The 24,633-nt window shown below is 32.9% G+C and overlaps 1 pseudogene; it reads left to right on the forward strand.

The window, feature by feature from the left end:
* The window catches only part of LOC106468338, a 97,065-nt pseudogene that overhangs the window by 65,810 nt on the left and 6,622 nt on the right, over positions 1-24,633 (forward strand).

The following is a 24,633-nucleotide window of genomic DNA, read 5'->3' on the forward strand; positions in this document are numbered from 1 at the left end:
TACCACATGAAACTGACCTCCACACTTTAAAATGTAGAATTTTTGTGTACCACATGAAACTGACCTCCACACTTTAAAATGTAAAATTTTTGTGTACCACATGAAACTGACCTCCACACTTTAAAATGTAGAATTTTTGTGTACCACATGAAACTGACCTCCATACTTTAAAATGTAGAATTTTTGTGTACTACATGAAACTGACCTCCACACTTTAAAAACATGTAAAACGTTGTATATGTCACCAAACTGACCTCTACACTTTAAAAACAGCTAAGAGCTGTGGTGAGCTAGTCTCAGTTCAGCTGGTAATTGTAGAAGCTAGTTATTCAATGTCAATTATGTTTCATATTATGCAATAATGAGGCTAAAAAAAACACTGAGTCTAGACTCAAAAAGACAGGTGTTAGAACAGAAAAATCAAATGATCTTGACTAAAGCTGTAAAGACAAAGACAAAAATACATTCAAATTAAATACAAATTGTCATTCTTACAAAATGTATATGATCCAGTAGATGTAATTGGCTCACATTCTGAGAATTTTTTTATCAGGATTCACTCATGTGGTAGTTATTTCTTCTCACATTTATTAATGGAAGTTTACCAAACTGTATGCATGTTGCATTTAGTGTACACATATAACTTAGTTTATTGTGGTAAGTAGGTGTGTTATGTTCCCCTACCTTCTGTAGTAACAGAGAATTATTCAAAATTATTATCGTTTAGTTTCCTCACTGTCACAGTGGCAACACATTGTTCAGAGTGTCTAACGTAGGCCTCGACAAATGTTATCAGATCTAGGAGCCAGCCCAGAAAATCTCAAGAGCCAGGTGCGCCTAACCTAACTTCACTATTATTTGTACTAGGAAATGTATATTTATTTACTTTCACAGCAACAAGTACATATTAATGATCACTTGATATCAACAACCACTTAATAGTATTGCCTGAACTAACTGCCTTTGGTCCCGTCTGAGTCTAAGCAGGCACACCAATTGGTTGAATTGAAAGAAAGAAGAAACACAAAATGGGGTGAAATTAATAATGTGTTGTGTAACCACAGTGCTTCATTTCCGAATAAACATGTAGAAGTGTGGAATCTGCCATTAAAATCATAGAAAAAAAAGTCTGATTTAGGATTCAAAGAGTGTAAAAAGTTCCAGACGGTTCTAGATTTGAGTTCTATTTAGCACAGCCCTATGCACAAATAAAATGGGAGAAAATACTAGGTGCCATATTTCAATATGATGTATGTATTTATTACACTGTATTTCAATATGATGTAAGTACAGAATCCTATTTTCTGATTCTTCATCAAGTAATTAGATTCTGTTGCAGAAGGAGTTACATTTTTTTTATTCTGTTGATAATCATGTTCATGGTTGTCTATATGTATTTTAGATCTATTCATGGTTGTCTATATGTAGTTTAGATCTATTCATGGTTGTCTATATGTAGTTTAGATCTGTTCATGGTTGTCTATATGTAGTTTAAATCTGTTCATGGTTGTCTATATGTAGTTTAAATCTGTTCACAGTTGTATATATGTATTTTAGATCTATTAATGGTTGTCCATATGTAGTTTAGATCTATTCATGGTTGTCTATATGTAGTTTAGATCTGTTCATGGTTGTCTATATGTAGTTTAAATCTGTTCACAGTTGTATATATGTATTTTAGATCTATTCATGGTTGTCTATATGTAGTTTAGATCTGTTCATGGTTGTCTATATGTAGTTTAAATCTGTTCATGGTGGTCTTGCTGCTAAAGGTGTTTTGTGTTCATCTTGTGTTCATGTAATATTTCAAGTATAATAAATGCTGCCTTTAATATTCAGAATGTATTTTTGATTCTACTTCATACTGTAGATGTTTCATTTTTATTGTAGTTGTATTTACTGTTTGACATAGTTTGCCTACAGTAGAAATGTTTTTATCATTTGAAAAATCTTATTTTTTTGTTAAATATTTTTGTGACTAATAGTAATGTTCTCTCTACTCAGGTGTGATCTCACTGTATAATGCCCATCAGTTTTTGACACAGTCTGTTGTTTTGTTAAACATCTCGGTGACTGATGGAGTCTACTCCAGCTACACCAGAGCTGCAATATACATACAGAGTGCCAATAGGCACACGCCTATTTTTAGTCGAACGGTGTATGAATTTGCTGTGCTGGAAAACTTACCACAAGGCACTAAGGTAGCAAGTGTGGCTGCTAGTGACAAGGATCGGGAGACTTATGGAATAGTCAGATACGGGATAGAGAGTGAAGAGTGCTCAAGTTTCTTCAGGATCAACTCCAGCTCAGGTAATTTAACTTCAGAATTTGTATTAAATTATTAAGATAACTTAGCACTAAAAGTACTAAGTGGTAGAACTGATTAAGATAACTAATTCCTAGGCAAAGGCTGAGAACAGGCCCACATGTGCAATATATATATACATATAGCGTATCAACATATTTATTAAAGTTATAATTCATTAAATAAGAATTAATAGTATAGGAATAGATAATAGTTAGCAACAGAGATGGGGTATCTTGTGATGAATTACTGTTGATATATCAGGAATAGTCCAGAAACAGAGTATCTTGTGATGGATTACTGTTGATATATCAGGAATAGTCCAGAGACAGAGTATCTTCTGATTCATTACTGTTGATATTACAAGAATAGTCTAGAGACAGAGTATCTTGTGATGATGGATTACTGTTGATATATATCAAGAATAGTCCAGAGACAGAATATCTTGTTATAAATTACTGTTGATAAGTTGAGAAAAGTTCAGAAATGGAATACCTTCTTGTGCCTCTGAGACATTTGAAATCTGTAAATAGCAATAATTATTATGATAAGTTGGTGAGATTAAAAATGTAGGCTGGGTTATAAATTTATGGCTGTTTAATTATCTGTCAGTATTAAAGTATTCTTTTGCCTTAGTTGTTGAAATTGGTGTGCCATGTATCACAGCAACTTCTCAATATCATACGTTGAAGACTTAGAGACAGTTTATTTGGTAGATACTACCGTCGCATTTTATTCTATCGTATCATGACGAGTAATTGATCCTTGTGTTCCCTACAATAGGAGAGATTCATGCTAGAATCTCTTTCGACAGAGAGAAAAAGCACCTATACAAAATTCCCATTGTGGCCACTGATGGTGGTGGACAGTCAAGCTACAGCATTGTTAGGCTTAGCATTACAGATAGCAATGACAACGACCCTCAGTTTTTAGTTGCAGAATATCAAGTCAGCGTAAATTCAAACACAAAAGCTGGCACTACCATTTTGAAGGTATGTAGAAAAAATTATTTTATGTGTATAAGCCACTTCTAATGTTTTTGTAGCTACAGTTTGCACTGGTTAGTTACTGTTTATCAGAAGTTAATAGCAATACGTAATAACAGTGTTGTAAACCTATTGTTAGTAGGCTTAGGTCTCCATTTTAAAACAGTATACTTTTCCAAAAAAAAAAAACAAAGACTAAAGCTAAAGAACACTACCTAGTGGATGTTTTTGTTCATAAATTGAAATTAAATTTTCCCAATGCACCAGTGCTGTCATCCCCTAGTTGGTCTGAGTAGAGTAAGTGGTGGGTGGTTTTGAGTAGCTGCCTTCTCATTAGTCTGTCATTTCAAGATTAGATGATTACTTGTGTGGATAGACCTTGCATAACTTTGTGTGAAATCCGAGAAACAAAAAAAAATAATTAATTTTGTAGAAAAATGATCGATGTAAAAATACTTATATACAGAGTTTTCAAACACTAGATGTTTTGTCTGTTATTTTCAGATGGTGATATTTTTAGGATTTTAAACATTTCTGGCTTTTAAAAACACAAGTTTAGTATTTCGCTAATGTCTGATTGTTTGTGTTTGCATTTACAATTTTGTTTAACAACAACTTCCTTTAATCATAAATTTAACTTTACTATCTCAGACAAAATAGACATGTGTAATTTCTCGAGCTAGTGGGATTGTCCACTTGTCAAGTGTGTGTGTGCACTGGTTGTCTTGTTATTTTCAAAATGAAGATTTTGTTAATTTAGGTTACAAATTTCTTCACGAGTCCATGAAAAAGCAGTAGCCATTTTAGCTCATTAAGTAGTATGCATTTCTAGTGAGCTTTCAAATATCCCACTGCCAGAAACAGACCCCCAGCCCTAGAGAAGCTGCCCCCCCCCCTCATGTCAGCCCTGCATAAGAAGTTTAAAAAAAGTGTGTTTAAAAAGCTAATGTGGATCTGAACCCCACAGGTAATTTTAAGGTTAATTAAGGAATGTTCTGTCAGGTCAGTTTATTTTGTTGAATTTTCAGGGTTAACTAAGGAACATAAAGTGTTCTCTCAGGTCAGATTATTTTGTTGAATTTTCAGGGTTAACTAAGGAACATAAAGTATTCTCTCAGGTCTGATTATTTTGTTGAATTTTTAGGGTTAACTAAGGAACATAATGTGTTCTGTCAGGTCAGAATATTTTGTTGAATTTTTAGGGTTAGCTAAGGAATGTAAAGTGTTCCGTCAGGGCAGAATATTTTGTTGAATTTTTAGGGTTAACTAAGGAATGTAAAGTGTTCTGTCAGGTCAGATTATTTTGTTGAATTTTTATGCTCCAATTTCTTACATGTAGGTACGTGCATTTGACTTAGACTTTGGTGAAGCTGCTTCTTTGGAGTACAGTATTTATGAAAAGACCGATTCTAAGATCAAGAAAATATTTAATATTACTCCTGACCAAGGAGAAATTTATGTTAAAGACCATTTTTCTAAAGCACAAGGTTGGTATATTTTATGGTCTCTACATCTCTCTCTCTCTTTACTTCTATTTCAATAGCATTAAGCTAATTTTCTCTTCTCACTATTAAATGTTCCCCTAGTGGTACAGTGGTATGTCTGTGGACTGGAACATGCTCAAACAAAAGTCACATTGAGAAAAAGAAACTTTTTTTGACAGTAAACTAGATTTGTAGTGGATAGTATGCTGAAAGGTTTCTTTGTTGGAGACGTTATTTCAGTACACTTTAATTAATATTCTTCAAGACCTAGTTTCAACAAAGAAACCTTTCAGAAAGTTGTCCATTTCAAATTAATTTTACCAACAGATCCATTTGCTAACCATGATCTTCAAAAAACGTTTTCTGACTTTCACGTGCAAAAAATGATTTATCAAACTATTTGTAACATTAGTTGGTTATAAGAAAAAATCGTTTATGAAATTGAGATAAGTTGTGCCTTAATCTTACTGTTATCATTACAGAAAACACCATATTCCAGTTTTTTGTTCAAGCCAAAGACAGGGGGTCTCCTGCTCGACAGAGTAAGGCCCCAGTCAGTGTTCACATTATAGACCCAAGCCAAAAATCTCCACAGTTTGAGAAACTAAGTTACGAATTCTTCATCAACGAAAACTCCAAAATTGGCCAAATAATTGCAACTCTGAGTGTTACTTATCCTGAAGAGGTTACTTATTCTTTTGCCCCTATAGATCAAGAATCGGTTGTTCAGCTCTACTCATCAAACTTCAGTATTGACAGTGAAGGTCACATCTTGCAGGTTGGAGAACTAGACAGAGAAGAAAGATATGCTTACAATTTAACCGTAAGGGTGGCAGCAAGCTCTCAGCCCCATTTGACATCTTACACTGATGTTAGCATCATTTTGATGGATGTAAATGATAATGCTCCAGCGTTTGAGTCCAGCCTTTACCGAGTCACGGTTGCAGAGAATGTAGAAGAAGGCTATACTGTAGCACAGTTAGTAGCTTATGATGTGGATACTTCAAACAATGCCAAACTTGTTTTTTTGTTTGGTCCAGACACTGAGAATGTAAGAAAAGTCTTTGACCTGAATCCTACAGAGGGTTGGATTACCACAAAGACACTTCTAGATTATGAAACAGTGACATGGTACAACTTCTCTGTAATTGTGCACGACAGTGGTTCACCACAACTTTCGTCACAAACACTAGTGTTTATAGAAGTGAAAGATTACAATGACAATCCACCAGTTTTTAGGCGTGACTACTATGAAAGTTCCGTATCTGAAAATGCATTGGAAGGAACCATTTTAATTCTGTTGGAAATTGAAGATTTAGATAGTAATTTTAATGATTCTATCCAGTTCTTTATTACCAGTGGTAATCCAAAAAATCAGTTTCAAATCACCAACAGAGGCGAGATCTACATAAACAAACCCTTGGATAGAGAACTAACATCTGATTATAGTCTTACAGTTACTGTTTCTGATGGAAGATTCATATCCACAACTACAGTACATGTTGATGTTGTAGATGTTAATGATAATCCTCCCATTTGCCACATGGTGAGTAGTAGTAATAAATATCTTCTATGTCTTTTTGTGCATATTAAACTTATAATTTTCATCGTCTAGATGTTGTTCAGCTTCTAATTTCATTGTAGGTCTAAGTTGGACTTATAATTTTAAGTCTAGTTGTTAGTTGGACTTGTAATTTTAAGTCTAGTTGTAAGTTGGACTTGTAATTTTAAGTCTAGTTGTAAGTTGGACTTGTAATTTTTAGTGTAGGTCTAAGTTGGACTTGTAATTTTAAGTCTAGTTGTAAGTTGGACTTGTAATTTTTAGTGTAGGTCTAAGTTGGACTTGTAATTTTTAGTGTAGGTCTAAGTTGGAGTTGTAATTTTTAGTGTAGGTCTAAGTTGGACTTGTAATTTTAAGTCTAGTTGTAAGTTGGACTTGTAATTTTTAGTGTAGGTCTAAGTTGGAGTTATAATTTTTAGTGTCTTGAGGAGATCTGATTAGATTTCTTTGTTTGTTTGTCAAGATAACTTGATTCACTTCATGAGGCTACATTTCTATTAAAGTTTGTGTAAAAACCACTATTAGAGAGAAACTACTATATTTTGATCAAAAATATTTTACCCGTGGAAAGAGCACTTATTTAGTATTCTTAAGCAGTAACATTTTTACAAAGTATTTCTTAATACTTTCCAGTGAGTCAGCTGTAAGTTTATGGACTTCCAATGCTCAAACCCCTGGTTTGATTTCTCAGTATTTTGGACAATTACATGTAATTAATAACATTGCAGAGTTGTGTCTTCCTCAGCAGGCTCCACTCCAGAGTATAAATCATATTTATTACTTCGATACGTGAATCACGTATTTATTATTTCGATACATGAGTCACGTATTTATTATTTCGATATATGAATCACGTATTTATTATTTCGATACATGAATCACGTATTTATTATTTCGATACATGAATCGTGTATTTATTATTTCGATACATGAATCGTGTATTTATTATTTCGATACATGAATCACGTATTTATTATCTCGATACATGAATCACGTATTTATTATTTCGATACATGAATCGTGTATTTATTATTTCGATACATGAATCGTGTATTTATTATTTCGATACATGAATCGTGTATTTATTATTTCGATACATGAATCGTGTATTTATTATTTCGATACATGAATCACGTATTTATTATTTCGATACATGAATCACGTATTTATTATTTCGATACATGAATCACGTATTTATTATTTCGATACATGAATCACGTATTTATTATTTCGATACATGAATCACGTATTTATTATTTCGATACATGAATCACGTATTTATTATTTTGATGCTATAGTGTTTGTACTTTTGCATAATTGAAAGAAATACTTTGTGGAGATGTTAAAATCTTTCAGTAGTAGGTTAAAAATGTTTTGGATATAATTACTTTAAAAAACATCTTTTCAGTCAGGTTGAATTTTACTTACACTAGAGGTGTCAGAGTTATGTTCATTATGGTGAATGTTTGAAAATGGTGGACAATCAGAATGTCCTCATAATTGTCTGTTTTTAACCAATTCCTGATAAGGAAGCAAATAGGATTATACTTAATTGTGAATGCCCGAAGTTTTAGTGCTTTTAATCGATGAACTCTTTACTCAGAGGTCGATCCTTCACAAAAGTGTTAAACTTTGGATAGCATGATTTCTAGTTGTTGTTGTTATGGTTTCTAGATTTGGTGGTTATTTTCAATTATACTAATGCATGTCCATCTTTCAGCGATTCTGATTTTATACATAAAAATAAGGTTCTGAGTTTCGTCCCATGCTACTGCCAAATTTTGCTTACAACATTAAAGAATGTAGTACCCCTTGACTTAATTAATAATACAAGGATTCAAGATCGTATGTCTCAAGTCTTTTACTTCTTTTGTGAAAGTTTTAACCTAGAATAAAGATTGATGTCAAGGATATTTTTCACTCTAAAGATTTTAAATATTAAAACAATATTACTAGTGAGAAGTAGTTAAGAAATAACCAACTGTATCTCTGAGTTTTTGTGGAACTGATTTCGTTTTTGGTTTGTTTATTTCTTTAAAGTACAAATACACTGAGTTAGTATCGGAGAGTATCAAACCTGAAACTTTTATTCTCTCCGTGGAAGCAACAGATAAGGATGAGGGAAAGAACTCTCAATTGTATTTTATCCTGACTGGAGAAGGTGCTGAAGATTTCTACATCAACCCAAATTCAGGTTAGATTTTGTCTAACAAACTTCATTTAAGTGAAAAATAGAATTATCTGCACATATTAGATTAAAACACAACACACATTATATACTTTTTTGTAGACTGGGTGTAACCTAACGGTTATCATGTTGGGCTATGGAACAAATGGTCTGGGGGTTCAAGATGTGTGCATGGTATTTCCCAGCGAGCAGATATACCCCAGAGTAATTACCTTAAAATGATAAATAGAAAAGAATGTCAAAGGTGTATTTTATCGGTTTTTACTTACAAAACGTTTTGATTATTTTGTTCACGAAATTTCACCAGGTTTACCTGGCATCATCATGTGAGATACAAAAACAGATGCTAACAGAAACTAGTCTAAAAAAATATAATTAATTTCTTTTAGATTGTTTGTTTGAAGTTAAGCGCAAAGCTACACGAAGGGCCATCTGTGCTCTGCCCACCGCGAGTATCAAAACCCGGTTTCTAGCGCTGCAAGTCCGCAGACATACCACTGTGCCATTGGGGGGCTTCTGTTGGCCCCAGCACTTGTATCTTACTTGATTCTGCCGTGTAAATATGGAGAAACTTTGGGAACAAAATAAACAAATATCTTAATATGTACAATCGATTAAAAAAAATAACTAATGTGAATTTTAAATAACATAGTTCTTTCTAAGATTTAATTAATATCAAAATCTGATTTAGTTGTACAAACTAAATTCATTTCTTCTTCAAAAGTGGCGTAAAATTAAAACACACATTATAGTCTTAGCATTATATATTTAATTCGTATAGTTAACCAGTGCGAGCAACTTTTATTTTGGGAAATGTTAAACATCTGTTTAATGGTCTGTGTTTACAGGAAATGACTAACATTGATATACAAAAAAAGTACAAAGTCGAAATTTCCATGTTTTTTTGTTCTTCATATATAGTTATTACATTTGATGTATGAACTCTGAAATATGCTAAATCATCAAAAGTTCATGTATTTTGTAGAAAGTAGGGTTCAATACTACCACCCCCACCAGATTTTACTGAAACAATGCCACCATAGTTATTATACAGAGAGTAAGGGTTTCTGTTGTGTTTCTGTTTCTGTTTATAAACAGAAATAAAGTATAATAACTTAGTGAATTTAAAATCCTTTTTTTTTTATTATCTCAAGGAATTTTGAAGACTGGAAAACCACTAGACCGGGAACGGCAGTCCCGTTATAATCTTATAGCTTACGTTCAAGATAAGAATGTAGAAAAATGGGAATGCACTACTAAAGTTGAAATACTACTTAGTGATGTCAATGATAATGTTCCAGCATTTACGACTAGTGTTTATACTGCAACTATCCCAGAGGATTCTAAAGTTGGAACATTGGTCGCTAAAGTCCATGCCACAGATACAGACTTGGGTAGGTGTATTGAATGTTGTATAGAGTCGTTAATAACTCCATGCCACAGATACAGACTTGGGTAGGTGTATTGAATGTTGTATAGAGTCGTTAGTAACTCCATGACACAGATACAGACTTGGGTAGGTGTATTGAATGTTGTATAGGGTCGTTAGTAACTCCATGCCACAGATACAGACTTGGGTAGGTGTATTGAATGTTGTATAGAGTCGTTAGTAACTCCATGCCACAGATACAGACTTGGGTAGGTGTATTGAATGTTGTATAGGGTCGTTAGTAACTCCATGACACAGTTACAGACTTGGGTAGGTGTATTGAATGTTGTATAGAGTCGTTAATAACTCCATGACACAGACTTGGGTAGGTGTATTGAATGTTGTATAGAGTCGTTAGTAACTCCATGACACAGATACAGACTTGGGTAGGTGTATTGAATGTTGTATAGAGTCGTTAATAACTCCATGCCACAGATACAGATTTGGGTAGGTGTATTGAATGTTGTATAGAGTCATTAGTAATTCCTTGTTGCAGATAAACAATTCCCGAAATAAGACGAGTTATTGATAGATAGGAAAATTCTTAATATTTGTAATAATAGTACAATCAATGTGGAAGCACTGATACAAATATGTAGGAAGAGAATTTTGATACATAAATTAGCAATAACTTTTGATTATCTGTAAATGAAAGATAAACCTGAATTAGGTACTTGTTGTTCAAGTGTTTGCACTTGTTAGTATTTCCAGTCATAAAAGCTTTCCTGTAGAATATGCAATCTTTACAGGAGCCGGCCGTAAAATCAGTTACTCCTTTATCGATTCTGCTAACGGGAACTTCATCATTGACAATAAGACTGGTATTGTTCGACTCCAGAGATCCTTAGATCGTGAACAAGTATCGGACTATAACTTGATAGTTCAGGCAAGGGACCACGGTACTCCTTCACTGTCCTCCATTGCTAATGTCTACATTGCAGTACAGGACATCAATGATAATCCACCAGAATTTCTTAGTAGGTTTTACCATGCCAAAGTTTTTGAGAGTGACGAAGTTGGAACAGAACTTATCCACGTCCGTGCGGCAAGCAAAGACGCAGGAGTAAATGCAGAGATAACCTATTCTCTTATCAGTGGGAATGAGTTTGGTGCCTTTATCATTCATCCAAAGTCAGGTGAGGATCAAGATTGAATATGCTATCTTCTGTCTCTACTGATTTTTTTTTTATTTCTGCGATAATAATCCATTTTCACGTCGAAAACTGTTTATACCACGTTGTAAATATACAGACTCTCCTGTTATAGATTGAATGTGAGGCGTATGTTGGATATATATATATATATAGATCTTTACTTTTAGGATCAGACCACATCTCAGTTATGGTTGAATTTTTCTTAGCATTTTAGGCTTAGATATGACTAATTTCATAAATACAGTAAGAGAGAGAGAACCACTATGTGAAGAGGTAAAGAACAAGAAGAGCATGGGTGGTGTGGAATCTTAGTTATTTTAAACGATGTAGTAACATCATGTGGTAGGTGATGCCTCGTTTGAGAAGTCAGTTGTGACATAACCGTAGCATGATTGAAATTTGTAACATCTCACAACTTTTCAGATCTATAAAGAAAGCCTATAAACTGTCAAGTTTCACACTGATGAATATAAAATATTTTTCTTTCTGAAATGGCTGATCTGGAGTTTAAGGTTGAAAATATTTAAGCATAAGTAATACTAATATGCCAGGATGAGAAAGGAGGAGGGTTGGGCGTGGGGCTAGCAACTCCACCCCGTAAAAATCAACCTGCTACAAGTAACTGCAACAACAACTTCTGTTGGCGAGTTGTTGTCGCGGCCCTATGCTCCACTGGGAGTTTACAGGAATAATAAAAAAAAAACTACTAATATGTCTAGACATTACCATTTCAGATGTTTTAGGAATTAGAAGTAGAATTTATAGTTCCATCTAATTTTTTTTGTGTACGTGTTGGCAACATCTACAATAGACACTTAATATATCTCTCGTTACATTGGGTTTAGTAATCGTACTTTGTTACGAATTCTTGGCACTTTTAAATGTGTGTTCTTCTAGGTGTCCTCTCTATTGTAAAAAGTTTGGATTATGAAGATGTTAAACAGTACGTCCTAAAGATAGGAGCCAAAGATGGAGGAACTCCGCCTCTTACTAATTATGCCTTGGTTAATATAACCGTAATAGATGTTAACGACAATCCTCCTGTTTTCAACCAGTTATCATACAAGGTTATCATTCCAGAGGATGCATCTCCTGGGTCTGAAGTCATACAGGTTTGTTTGATAGTTATGAAACCTATTTTTCTATCTAACCAATAAAATGAAGGTCAGATAATACGCTCCCAGTTTTAGATGAATTACTACCCTGTTTCAAAGAATCTTTATTTAATCTTTACAAGTTTTTACAGTTTTTGGATAATGGAGCATAAAATTATAAAACTTACAAATAAAAATAATTGTGAAACTAAAATCTTCATTATCCTGAAAAGAGCTGAGGAAGCTATTGTTCATTTGAGGCATTATGGGAATTGTCTTCAGATGCTTCCTCCTAGTTTCATGTGTGTGTGTGTTTTTTTTTGAGCCACTGAACATTATGTAGGGAAACTTTGGCTACATGGAGAAAGGGGAGCATTGAAAAAGTTCTTAAATTGTTCAAGTTAGTAAAACTGATATGTATTGAATTCTAGTTGCCACAACAATGAGGAAATGTGCATGTTTCACGTAAGGCTTTAAATAAGGTAGGAAATAATCCAAATAAAACGAGCTTATATAAAGTTCAATTTTAAGCTCAATCCACATGGTGAACACAGCTCAAATAAAAAAAACAAACAGAAAATATAAAGTCAACATGGTACATAGAATTCGGTGTAAACTTTGGCTTCACCAGTACAAATGAATGAGAATGGTGAGACATTACACCTGGATAGGATGCCAGCCAATCAAAGTAAGTATCTGGTTTCCATCATATAGCTGGGTAGACTGAAATAATTAGAGTGAAGTGAACACAACATCATGATGCACATCAGTCTCAAACGTGCAAATCAGCTGACTTTAAGTCCGAAGCACGGTGCCAGTGCACCACAACTAAAACTTTGATTTCAAACACTGAAAGACTTAAAAAGATCCACAAATATATTACTGTGTATTTGCAAATGGAAGATTGACTTAACTCCTGCTAAGCCTATTTGGCACATTTGGTAACTATTGCTATTTGCTAATACTCATAGTTAGACCAGCATGTTACATTGGCTTCACTAATTACTAGGTTAACATTTAATTCCGATTTATGTAGGTTGCTTATTTTCATCACAATTATTGCTGTCATATTACTGTGGAAGTTCTTGGTGATAACTAGTAATTGACTTTCCTATCGTCAGATGGAGCCACTGAAACTCATTTAATTTATTTAACTATATATAGTCTGCCATTATCATGGACATTCAATATAATCATTAGTTATTATTGTTTCAAAATAGAAAACACTAGTTTCTAAACATAAAATAAAGAAATATTTGCACTGGTAACAGAAATGTATATGTTTTTACTAAAAATAAGTGAATAATTAATTATAAAACAAGTAAAATTCAGTGTATAATTAAAGCAAAGATGTTTTGTTTGTTTACCATAGTTTCTAAAGATGTATGTTTGTTTACCATAGTTTCTAAAGATGTATGTTTGTTTACCATAGTTTCTAAAGATGTATGTTTGTTTACCATAGTTTCTAAAGATGTTTGTTTGTTTACCATAGTTTCTAAAGATCTTTGTTTGTTTACCATAGTTTCTATAAATGTTTGTTTGTTTACTATAGTTTCTATAAATGTTTGTTTGTTTACTATAGTTTCTATAAATGTTTGTTTACCATAGTTTCTGAAGTGTATGTTTGTTTACCATAGTTTCTAAAGATGTTTGTTTGTTTGTTTACCATTGTTTCTAAAGATCTTTGTTTGTTTACCATAGTTTCTGAAGATGTTTGTTTGTTTACCATTGTTTCTAAAGATCTTTGTTTGTTTACCATAGTTTCTAAAGATCTTTGTTTGTTTACCATAGTTTCTAAAGATCTTTGTTTGTTTACCATAGTTTCTAAGGATGTATGTTTGTTTACCATAGTTTCTAAAGATGTTTGTTTGTTTACTATAGTTTCTATAAATGTTTGTTTGTTTGTTTACCATTGTTTCTGAAGTGTATGTTTGTTTACCATAGTTTCTGAGGATGTTTGTTTGTTTGTTTACCATGGTAACTTAATTGAAACATTTGTTTGTTGTCTCCAGGTGAAAGCTAGTGATCTTGATAGCCCCCCAAATTCAAAGCTGTCTTTCTCCATTACTGATGGTGACAAGCAGAGTCAGTTTGAAATAGGAGAGGAAAATGGCATTATTACTTTGTCTTCACCTTTGGATAGAGAATCAGTAAGGTTTATTTATATAAAATAAAAACATTACTTGTGTTATAATCTTCATAAAACAAAACCTCAGTAAAGAGGATTGAGGTTTGTTATACATCATGTTAACTAAACTCACATGATATTTTGGGTAAAAATACGTAATAATCTCAGTTATAGTGTAATAAACTTGAAGGAAGGTTTTTATGTCAGCATACTTGGCTACTTGTCTGCTAAGTGTTTCTCTGATGTTGTATGTTCTTAATTGTCTGTCTCAACATAATAGGCCTGAATGTTATAGCATATTTACTTAAGTTTTTGACTCTAACCTCTTACGGTGTATAAAATAACACTTTTTTTTAATTATTAATGTATGTTTTTATTATTCGAATGCCCATGTGTTTATTCTGTGCTCATAATTTCCAATGTTTTTAGTTTCATGTTAGACTTGTATTTTTAATGTCTTCAGTTTCATATTAGGTTTGTACTTTCGGTGTTTTTAGTTTCATGTTAGGTTTGTACTTTCAGTGACTTTAGTTTCATGTTAGGTTTTATTTTTAATGTCTTTAGTTTCATGTTAGGTTTGTACTTTCAGTTTCTTTAGTTTCATGTTAGGTTTTATTTTTAATGTCTTTAGTTTCATGTTAGGTTTGTGCTTTCAGTTTCTTTATGGTATGTTATGTTAGTCTTGTATTTTTAATGTCTTTAGTTTCATGTTAGGTTTGTGCTTTCAATTTCTTTATGGTATGTTATAAAGAAGATAAATAAACTTACCTGGACGATGGCTGAATAATCTTCCTGTGAAAAAACAGGTGGATTATCATTGATGTCAGATACTTCAATGTTAACAATGCCAACTGCAGATAAAGAAGGAGTGCCACTGTCTTTACACTGAACTTGCAAGTCATAAGAAGAAATCTACAGAAATATATAAATACCTTCATATCTTACTTCTGGAATATCCAAGACGGACATGGAAAAATAAAAATTTAACATACACTTAAATATGGATAAATATAAGTATATTACATACCATACAGAAACTGAAAGCACAAACCTAACATGAAACTAAATACATTAAAAATAAAACCTAACATGAAACTAAAGACATTAAAAATACAAGACTAATATATATATTTTGAACCATGGTGTCTGTCCAAGCGTTCTTCTGTCTCCTGTTTGAAAAGCTGCACATGCAGGCAAAGCTCAACATTTACTTTTGAAATGATGGGAGAACAGGCATGAATAATGTTGATGCTAAATTTTATTTGACAAGCAGGATATTCTATACTAAACTGTTAGCAATTAATCACACTATCATTCACATTTCAAAATGTGACGTAACTTAAAGAATAAAAATTTAGATTTACCGTATGGTATGTTATTGTTTAGCGGCTCTTAGCATTACAGAAATGCTCAACAATTACTCTTCTTGGTGAGTGGTATAAGTAGTTCGATCCAAAATTACGAAGGGCTAATACAGGTAGCCCTTGAGTAGCTTTGTGTGAAATTTAAAAACAAGCAAACAAGATTAATTGGTTACACGTGAGGATGTGGCTTGTTTTGTAAATTTAGTGAAGTATAAATTTTTGAAAGGTTGTCTCAACTGTTTAGATTTATTTATATTTTAAAGAACTTCAATATTTATATATTTCTTTTAAAATTGAATGTTTGACGTATTACTTTAGGAAGGAAAGGAGCGAGGTTTTACTCTACATACATTTTCAGTCACTGACTCGGATTCCCCTCCAAATACAACTCCTTTTACATTCCACATCATCTCTGGAAATGAGGACAAGTCCTTCCGCTTAGTCCAGAACAAGAAAGATGCTTCTTTACGTACAACCACATTGTTTGATCATAAGTACAAGAAAAAATACATTCTCAAGATTAGGGTTTCAGATAATGGTATACCATCATTGAGCAGTGACACGCAGGTTGTAATTCATGTTGTTGAAGAAAGCCAGTTTCCTCCTGTGGTGAGTTCTTTGGAGGTTGCTGTGACTTCTTACTTAGATAAATTCCCAGGAGGTCCGATTGGACGGATCCGTACCACAGATAGCGATCCTTATGATGAACCGACGTATGATATTGTGTCACATCATAAACATTTGTTTAAGATTGATCGAGGAGATGGTGTGTTAGTTGCCTATGAAGGATTGGATGCAGGAAATTATAGCATTAATGTAAGTGTCAGTGATGGAAAGTTTACTACATATGGGACTGTTCTGGTCAATGTTTCTGTAGTGACTGAAGAAGCAGTGAAGAACAGTGTAACCATAAGTCTGGGTAATGTCACACCTCAAAACTTCCTCTCCTATTACAAAGAAAAGTTTCTGAGGGTTGTAAAAAATATTTTAGATGCCAGAATCCAGGATGTGGACATCATCAGCCTGCAGCCTTCTCTAAATAAGTCGGTCAAAAGTCACCGAAGCATAAGACAGGATCTGGATGTCTTATTTGCAGTAAAGAGAGATATAAAGGGATTCTATGCACCAAGGAAGGTTTTGAAAAAACTGATAAAAGAGAAAACCACACTTGAATCAGCTACTGGACTTGACATTGTAAAGGTAAAGAAAAGAGGAAACAAAGTCATTTGATTTTTGTTCTGGACTTTCATATACTTTATTGTGTCATTTCTTTCAAATTTCTTTTACTTGTTTACTTTTCATGTTAATGATTTTTAGTTGAATAATAAAATTGCTGAGATGAACTTAACATTACAGCAAAGAAAATTAAGGGCTTTTTCAAATGGCCTTTTTTTTTGTTTTTGGCTAATAGAGGATGAAAAAAAAGTTTTTTGTACTTTGAGAATACTCTTGTGTGAACGTACGTTTTGCTAGTTTGTTCACTATACTGAAGAGAATGTATCAAAGATTAGAATACATTAGATTGCTTCCACTGTGTCTACTTTATTTAATATTTATTTAGCGTGTGTATGTAGAATAGGTTTGATTAAAACTTTGCAACCCCAACACAAAGTCTTTACGTAAGGCCCACGTTAATGTGTGTGGTTCCAAGTTTCCTATTGCACACTTTAGAAATGGTAGTTTTTGTTTCGTAATGAACAATAAGTTGGATGGGGGATATTTTCTCAGACCTTCTATGGTGTACCAACCATTCAGCAAATGTTTATTGGTTGGAACTAATCATAACATTGGTAGCAACATACTGTACAAGCGTGTTAGCACAGCCCAGCTTGAGTTTGTATTGATGGATTAGCATAACCTAGCTTGAGTTTGTATTTAGATGTTAGCATGCCCCAACTTATATTTGTATTGATATGTTAGCATAACCCAGAAGTAATCTATATTGTTGTGTTAACACAGCACAGGTATTAGCACAGCCAAGCTATGGTTTGTATTAGTACAACCCAGATTTAGTCAATATTGTTGCATTAACACAGTACAGGTTTAGTTAGTAATGCTGTATTAGCACAGCCAAGCTATGGTTTGTATTAGTACAACCCAGATTTAGTCTATATTGTTGTGCTAACACAGTACAGGTTTAGTTAGTAATGCTGTATTAGCACAGCCAAGCTATGGTTTGTATTAGTACAACCCAGATTTAGTCTATATTGAATTGTGTGTGCTACTGATGATAAATATTTCAAAATCAGCATTGACCAATTGTGCAGTTTTTAACAATCCGTAGAATAGGATTGGAGTTTTCATTAGAAAACAGTGTTTTTTTTGTAAGCAAAAAGTTTAGAGATTACCGTGTGATATTAAACTTTTTTAAGACATAAATAGAGTTGTAAGCTTTGTGAAAAATTATGTTGTTTCTGTAAATAAGATCAGAATTAATTAATTAACATTATTAATTATTCAGGTTACTGAACACAGGTGCATGAAAAATCACTGTGTTAATGGGAAATGTGTTGATAGAGTCATTTTAGACAAAATCCATGCCATCATGACAGGTTATTTCAGCTACGTGTTCCCTCGGCATCATAGGAAACTGGAATGTGATTGTGAGCCGGGTTATGGAGGTACGTTTCAAATATATACGTCAGGAAAATTATTCTTTTACACATTCGTATCTTAGTAATTTCATCATGCCTCTGCAAAAGGGATTCTTTCAAGTGAGTAATATTGTGACAAATCTTTGTATTAAAAATATTTCAGCAAGCTTCTATACTGGTAATACAAACCTGTGTCACAATTGGCTGTTACTAAGGTAATTTTGCAAAGTTTTAAGAAATGCTGCTCACTCAATGAAAAACGAGCATCACATTACAGTGGAGTTATTTTACGTTCTAGTTTTTAATATTAAAATTTGTGAATTCTTTTTTACGGTGGAATAAAAAAAAATTGTTTTTCCATGGAAGTTCTAACATATTTTAAGTGTCGTGTTCGTTATGTCTCTTAAGTATGATGCATAGCTTAATGGTTTTAAAGTTAACAATACTTATTTTTTTACTTAAGTAGAAAAACGAAACATTTAAAATATATGGCGATATCTTAAAGATGTTAAATTTGAATAAGAATATTTATTAAACAGAATATAAGAATAATCTTTTTATATGATTTCTGTATCGTGTTTAGTTGCTCTACTATCTTCGTGTGTGTGTGTGTGTTCTTAATGTTTTCTTTATAACCTGTTTGTGTGTCTTACATATAATTACTTTCAACTTTTAGATTTTGTCATTTCTAGTTAAGTGAACTTGCAAAAGTACAATTTTATGACCATTCCAAGCCAGTTAATGAGGTTTCCTTGCTGAAAATGTATGTATGTTTAATCCAAACACTTAAAAAATTGACTATCGTGTTACGTATGATGTCTAGTGGTCAGGTTTAGGTTCTTATAGTAAATTTTCTCTGTTATGGGTGACAGTAGTATGAATTAGAATCAACAGAATAGAAATACAAATCTAATGTATTCTAAATATCCTATTAAGATTTAGATGAGTGGTTTTATATTTCTTGAGAACTGATGTTGTAGAATAAATGATTTGTATAATTCTGTTATTTGGTTTTATTAATTAACTAGGAGAAACTTGCGAACATAAAGTGAATGAATGTGCTCGTAAGCCATGTTCCCAGCATCGTATATGTGTACCACATGGATCATTTCTGGGTTACACTTGTCGGTGTCCAGAAGGGAAAACAGGAATTTTTTGTGATCAAGAAAAAGCAGATCCTTGCGTAGGCCCTGCTTGTTTCGAAGGTTAGTAGTAGGCTGTTAATCTTCAATGACTTGACAATTTGACCTGAAACCAAGATGTAGACCCAATTCACTGCTGGTTGGGGTTGGAATGTATTTCTGTTTAAGGACTTTTCACAATATTTATCCATTTTTCATGAAACAAGATGTACTTTTGTTTATGGGCTCACCTTTACTTTACTTATCGGAAAGTGTATACAATCAAATGGTGAAATTTTTTTATTAAAATGATATCATTAGTCATTCTAAGTAGAGTTTTGTTTAAGTCCACATAACTTGCTTAAACTACTGCTGGTAAATTTTTTTAAAGTTATTGTTAGCAAATGACGTCCCTCCACCATTTTTGAAAACCTAAAGGAGCTTTTACCCCTCAGCATCTATTTTGAATTCTCAAAAATTGTGAACCACCCCTTAATAACTTCCAAATATCTCACTCAAGGTTAAGGATTCCAAGGTTAAGGATCAACTTTCTATAGAATTTGCAAATTTTCATCAGGGATCTAACACTTAGTTCTCTGATTAGCTTTACATGTTTATTTTGGTGATCTGTTGCCTTTTGGTCAGTCAGTAAAATCGGAGCACTTGTAACTTTAATTATAGCTGAATTTCATTTATTGCTAACTACATTTTGGTAACTTGAATTATAGGAACAAACATTTTGTCTTGTTTTGTTTGCTGTAAGTTCTAATTTTGTCTTGTTTTGTTTGCTGTAAGTTCTAATTTTGTCTTGTTTTGTTTGCTGTAAGTTCTAATATTGTCTTATTTTGTTTGCTGTAAGTTCTAATGTTGTCTTGTTTTGTTTGCTGTAGGTTGTAATCTTTATCATATATGTTTATGCTGCAGAGTGTCTAATTTACAAACTATTATTTTCTACCAGTCACTAATGGAGACTTAAACACATGAAAAGTGTGAAAAAATAGTTTTGTTTAAAAATCCTAATGGTTTAGCTGCTTTTATAAAAACACAGTTATTTTATCCAAGTAAACTCATTCTGTGATGATTTGGCTTTTCTCATATACTTCATTGTAGTTCTAAGAAATGCAGGTGTTGTTTCTGTTTAGATTTCATATTTTAACACAGTGTTTCTTATATAATTTTTATTTTGTAGTTAAGCACAAAGCTACACAATGGGCTGTCTGTACTTTGCCCACCACAGGCATCAAAACCCATTTTCTAGCATTATAAGTCTGTAGATTTACTGCCGTGTTACTGGGGGCATGTTTCTTGTAAAGATTGTCTATGATTCATCCAAAATTGCACTGTTACAGTTGGAATATTCAACTAAGCTCCTAAAGTATAATATATATCAGAAATATAAGTAGCCTTTTTTATAGCTAAAGACACATAGTTTGTTTTTCGCTACTTATAATGTATTTTATTTATGTAGATAGTCTCCATTAAAATGTCTCTTCTGCAGAACATCCTCCAATTTTCTTCAGTGGAAAGAGTTATGCCCATTACGTACTAAATATTTCCATCAATCGACACCTAAAGGTTGTTTTAAGAATAAAGACAAGATTTGAAACTGGGAACCTAATGTATGCCGGTGGAATAGGAGATTATAGTATCTTAGAGGTAATATACTTATTGAAACAATTTGATTCTTTAATAGATTTTCTGGTGTATATAATAAATGTTACAAACCAAAACTTAAACTGTTCGACATCAAGAAATAACAGCTTAGTTAGGTCAGTAATTACGAAGTTCTGATCGAAAGTAATCTGTGCGGTTCAACATTCAAATAATTGAAAATTAGCTTACACACGAATAAAAACAATTTTTTTATTACCAACTGAGCAGAAATACTTGTTCCAAATCAACACATAAAACAATTAAAAACCTAAGACTATTAGCAGTCTTTTCGGCCATAATCCCCATTACATTTCATGAGCTTTGCTTGGCTTAGGAGATTTAGTTAATCCACATATAAAGCCAGAAATGCAAAGTAATCTATATCAGTTATAGGATAGTGGATATGACATGATTAAAACTACATACCCATTGGTGTTAAAATTGCCGTGGTGTAATTCTTACTTGTATGGGCTTCTCTGTATTCTTGAATTATGAAAGAAAATTAATAACTGTTCTTGAGTACTAAAATCCTGTGCAGACATTATCCGCTAGTCGTTGCACAGAAGTTTCAACAACTAATTTTAGAAAGTGTTTCCCTAGATAAAAGTCTGTTTTTAGTTTATTAAGTGGACTATTAGATTAAACACTGAATGGAATTTGATTAATGGTATTGAAACCTCACATTCATAAAACTTTAATTACTACACCACTTTTTATCAATCCACGTACTTTCGTTAACCTTGAATTTATTGTCGTTTTTTTAATATCCTAATTTAACTTTTACTGTTGGTCATGAAGTGTTGATTACAGTTTTTTAAAAAAAGTATTATAATGAAAAAGCTGAATGCAGCTTAACATAAAAAAATGAGAGAGAGAGAAGAAAAATAGAAATACTGCACTGTGTCATTAGTTAGTGAACTCATGTTGTAGGATTTAACTTTTTTTTAACCCTGTATTTTAGCTTTTCTTTTATTTCTCTTATGTTCAGATGTAATGCAGTTAACTGTGGGAATTAAGAAATATTTGAACCTAAGTTAAACTTCATTAATGTACGGTTTTATATTGATACTATTATATCTTTCTCTCGTATCTGAAGTAAATCTATTATTAATTCAAGTACTTTCATCGTAGTTGAGAAGTAACAAACAAATCGTTGTGTCAAATAAATTAGATATTTAAAAGATTTGAGAATTTTCTACCTGATTTTCTTTATTGTTCACTTCCAGGTAGTAAATGGTTTCATCCAATATCGATTTGACTTTGGTAGTGGTGAAGGATTGATTCAGGTAAAGGACATAAAAGTAAATGATGGATCATGGCACGAAGTAAAGCTAGATCGGCACAATAACTCAGCAGAAGTAGTTGTTGATGGTCAGTTTAGAGTATCAGGGCATTCTCCTGGTGTCAATGAACTCTTGAACTTGGAAAGAAATGACGTTTTCTTTGGAGGTGAAGTACAAACCATGAGAGCTGGTGATGTAAAAATGGGCTTCATTGGATGTATGCATGGCGTTCGTATGGCAGGAGTGCCACTTCCTCTGGTCTTGGCAGTGAACAGCACAGTTGCTGTTTTAGAAAGGTACACACACACAGTAATCTGTCAAAAAATCTTCACCATTATGAAACTATTTCCAAATCCTTCATTTAACTCTAACAGGTTTCCAGGCAAACCTTTAAAACCTATTTTTCAGAAGCATAATCTTTAAAAGCTATGTAATTGCTCAAAGAGCCTGTGATAGGCTGTAACAGCTTGTTTTTTTAATTCCTCAGCCTGTAAAATAAAATTAATATTTACAGAAATAGAACTTTTTGTTCTTCATTTTTAAAATATAAAATTCAGCGGCTGCTTCAGGGATATCATATATGAGAGCTCAGTTACAATGTAAAAAAAGATGATCATCAATTATTAGGTAGAAGGTGAAAAAGAACTACGTTTGAAATATATAACCAAGTGAGATTTTGCAGCAAATAACCTGTATTAAATAAGTTTCAGCCTGTAATTTAAAATAATGGTTGACAGCAGCAGCAGGCTGGGGCGAGACCTGCTGTGAATATTTATGTCGAACTTACAAGTTTCACATGCACTAGGAACCTTTTGAGTATTAGAATCTTGAAATTATATTTAACTGATTGAGTCACAATAACCATATAATCAGGGTTATTTATTTATCTCTTACAGAGTAATGGCTTTCTTAGTTTAATAATGTTGGTACTACGTAATTTTTCTTTATAAAAACTAGTTTTCCCTCAGTATTTATTTCTTTTGAATTACAGAATGCTGATTTAACATAAAGACAGTCTTACTAACATCCTTCTTTTTGATATATATACTTCTATAATGTCCTTAACTTTAATATCACATGTACAGGGTGACTATGAAGAAAACCTCATATTTAAAATGTTCGTATCTTAAATACTACTTGGCCTAGGAGAACTAACTTTCACCAGAGTCTCATTAAGAATCACAAGTTTTATCCTTGGACTAGGTACTGTGTTTCAGAACCACGTGTAAGTTACTTTACTTTCACACTAACACTTTCGCATAGTGAGATTAGTGACTTGAATAAAATAAAATAATGACAGTTTTGCTTTTATCAGGAGGTAAATACAAAGAAAACGTCAGTGCCCTGAGGATGTTAAAAAACTTCTTTGTCAGTTCATGATGCCTTAGTCTGTGAAAAGATGGTTCTCAGTGTTCATCTTTTGAAATGGTACCAGAGGAAAGAGATTCTATTTAATAACTTGACGTATCACAAACTACAGCATGGAAAGTAATAACAAAATACTATAGCTCAAAGTTTATCACTTTAGACACCTTGCATGCCATTAAAGGTGGTCGTTTGTCCTTGTGACGTGACTTTGAACATCACATTTTGGCCATGTTGAAGGTCAGTGAAGTGTGGTAAGAAAATGTCTTTGTACAGATGAAATCTAGTTTCTTCTTGGTGGATATGTAAGCTGAGGAATTGTTCTCATCTAATCTGCACCCATATGCAACTCATCAGAATCCTACTCCTGATTCACATGTTTCTCCATTAAAACCCATGCAACTCATCAGAATCCTACTTATGTTTCTTATGTTTCTCCATTAAAACCCATGCAGCTCATCAGAATCATGATTCTTATGTTTCTCCATTAAAACCCATATGCAACTCATCAGAATCCTACTCATGTTTCTCCATTAAAACCCATGCAGCTCATCAGAATCAAGAGTCTTGTGTTTCTCCATTAAAACCCATATGCAGCTCATCAGAATCCTACTCCTGATTCACATGTTTCTCCATTAAAACCCATGCAGCTCATCAGAATCATGATTCTTATGTTTCTCCATTAAAACCCATATGCAGCTCATCAGAATCCTACTCCTGATTCACATGTTTCTCCATTAAAACCCATGCAGCTCATCAGAATCATGATTCTTATGTTTCTCCATTAAAACCCATATGCAGCTCATCAGAATCCTACTCGTGATTCTTATGTTTCTCCATTAAAACCCATGCAGCTCATCAGAATCATGATTCTTATGTTTCTCCATTAAAACCCATATGCAGTTCATCAGAATCATGATTCTT

The sequence above is a fragment of the Limulus polyphemus genome, unplaced genomic scaffold, assembly GCF_000517525.1.
Source record: "Limulus polyphemus unplaced genomic scaffold, Limulus_polyphemus-2.1.2 Scaffold2970, whole genome shotgun sequence".
NCBI classification, from domain to species: Eukaryota; Metazoa; Arthropoda; class Merostomata; order Xiphosura; family Limulidae; genus Limulus; species Limulus polyphemus.